General features: G+C 31.9%; 1 pseudogene; it reads left to right on the forward strand.

Annotated features, from left to right (window-relative positions):
* Positions 1-304: 304 nt before the first annotated feature.
* Positions 305-2,795, forward strand: part of LOC119587021 — an 8,322-nt pseudogene continuing 5,831 nt past the window's right edge.

Below are 2,795 nucleotides of genomic sequence, written 5' to 3' on the forward strand. Positions count from 1 at the left end.
TTATACCTCATTCTCATCGGCACAACAGAAAGTATGCTACCAGCATTTTTGAAAAATTCATATTGAAAGCAAAAGTATACGTCATTACCTTTCGATTTTTTTATATTCAGTGAAATACACAATTTGGTGCTTGTAGACTAAGAAAAACTTCTAATATAAATGGTGCGATTGCCATTCAAAAGACTAAAAGATTTTTGTTCAAAAGTTCGAACTCGAACGTTAATCCTCTGTATGTAAACAAACGGTTGGCTCATTCAGGCCCTGATTCTCTTCCACTACTGCGTTCTTCAGAAACGCAATGAAAGTTAAGAAGACATAGGCCTTTTCACCAAAGTTCGAAAGGAGAGAAATGAGATGATAGTAGGATGGCGTCTGCAGACGTCATCCGCGAAGCTGCTCTTTATTTAGAGTACTTTCTGCAAGGGGTATGTCAGTCATTTCCAAGTTGAGCACATCCTACTACACAAAATTTTTAACAAAGAGCTGGTTATGGTGTATGTCAGCCGATTATACATGTTTTTACTTTCGTAATGTATTCGCATTTAGAGCTTTGATCTCACATTCCTGAAGGGAACTGACTTGGTTGAGGTGAAATAAAATTGATTTTCTTAATGAAAAAAAGTTGTGTTTTGAGGATTTTTTGGTTAATCATGAAGAGACTGATGTATGATATAATTATAGAGAAAAATAGAATTTACCTTAATATATGATGCAGTTAACAGGAAACAGATTTTATGAAAAAGATATAATACCAATGTCATTACATTTTGCTTTTGCTGCCAGCAGAATGATTGTTTGAAATTGTTTTAGTTGAAAATTAATACTGTTGAAATTATTATTAGTATACATCCAATTTCTCTCACTTTCTGTTTATATAACTCAAATATTTAAGTCTCCAAAATTCTTATCCCTTAACCTGTACTTGGCTGTTAGTACCAGAAAGATAAGATAATTGGTTTGTGTTTCATTTAGTAAAATAATTGTAGTGAGCCCAAATGCTGGATAGCAAGTATCCATGGCCTACATTGTTGTGGGCACCAAAAAGTTGTTCACTTTTTTTTGGCCCTGAATTTGGTTATGAGGAGATTCAGCTCTTCAACATAGGCCTAAAGTCTCTTTTAAGCCATGTTAACTTAATGCATTTGTGAAAGTTCAAATGTCAGAAAATTATCAATGGCTGAGCTGTGTTAGTGCATGCTACTCTGTACCTTGGCTTTGGAGACATCATCCTGGCTGCTAAGATGAGCTTGTGATATAGTTAGATGCCACTTAGTATCAGTGAAAATTTAGCATAATGTGATAGGCTGTTACTTGGCATGAATGGTTGAGAAATCATATATGCCACAATCATTAGAGTGAGGAAAACAGATATTCCCTGTGATTTTAGTGTTTACTTGAGTAAAAAAAGAAAAAGATATTCCTTGTGAATTAGAAATACCAGACTTATTATTTTTAAAAGTCATGAAAAAAATAAAACTTAGGTAAAGATTTGCATTAGCTTCCTCGGAGAAAGAGATGAAATGGACATATATGTTTTGGAAATATAAAATTTGTTAAAAGGAAATATTTAGGAGAAAGAATCTTCCATGTTGTGCAGTTTTTATTTTCCTATTCAATGGAGCAACCAATTTTTAAATGGGTATACAGCATATTGAGCATTTGCAAATAAGTATAAATTATTTTTAAATTTTGAAAGGGTTTCTCCCACCCTGCAACTGTATCCTTTACCTCTACCTTTTCAACCTAGAATTGTGCAAGTCATCAAAAATGTTAAAAAGACCCTTTCTTGTTGCATAATAGAATACCTAATGTTAATTTATCATGGTATTTTGTATTAGAAGGCACTTGAAAGATGCAGTACTTACCAGACCATCAGCAATTCCAATAACTTGTATTTAAAACTGAAAACTTTGTAATAGGTAAAGATTGATCAGTTCCAGTTATTTTGATTATAAGTGGGCTATCCTGTTTCTTAGTATCTGCAAGGTGAAACTAGTTCTTTGGTAAAACTTTTAAATATATCTATATAGATACTTTCAGGGTGTTAATGTATATATTTTTTTGTAGATCTTGTTTTTATGTTTCCTGTAAGCATTATAACCTGTACATAATAACATGATTAAGTCCTGACAGCTGGAGAGCACAATAAGGGTAACAGGCTGTGTAAAGAAGCACATCCAAAAGACCACAATATAAAGATGTGCTCTACATACATAGTTTGTGTTACAAATTACATGATATCTGTGAAACTGAAGAAGCTAAGATCACTGCCTATAGACTTTTGATATCACATGCAAAAGAACTTAATAGTTCTGAGAACTTATTATAACTTAAAGATTCATAGCATCACAGTGACTTTGTAATTATGCTAATAAATTAACCAGTTGTTATTAATGGTAATTTTTGTTTGAAGAAGTTTAGTGTATTGTCAGCCTCATGCATAACAGCTACTTTTCAGCTTTATCATGGTCTGGAATATATTTTCCTGTGATCCTGTTATTTGTAATATTACACTTTGACAAGTGGGTGACAAGAGTTTTATGAATATAAATGAAAGTTAAATACAGCTTGATCTAATCCTTTTATGCAAGTGGTTAAACTTTGTATAACCATTTTTGTACTCATTATTTTATGCTTTTCATTTAATATTACATTTACCAAAGAATGGAATGTGTATTTTCTGTTTGCTGTTCCACTGGTGTATGGTTGTTTCCTTTATAGAACAGTATAATGTTTTCTGCTTTATTTTAGATTATTTCTTTTGCTAATCAATCTTTTATTATTATTATTTCTTA

Source organism: Penaeus monodon, chromosome 22 (assembly GCF_015228065.2).
Source record: "Penaeus monodon isolate SGIC_2016 chromosome 22, NSTDA_Pmon_1, whole genome shotgun sequence".
Classification (NCBI taxonomy): Eukaryota; Metazoa; Arthropoda; class Malacostraca; order Decapoda; family Penaeidae; genus Penaeus; species Penaeus monodon.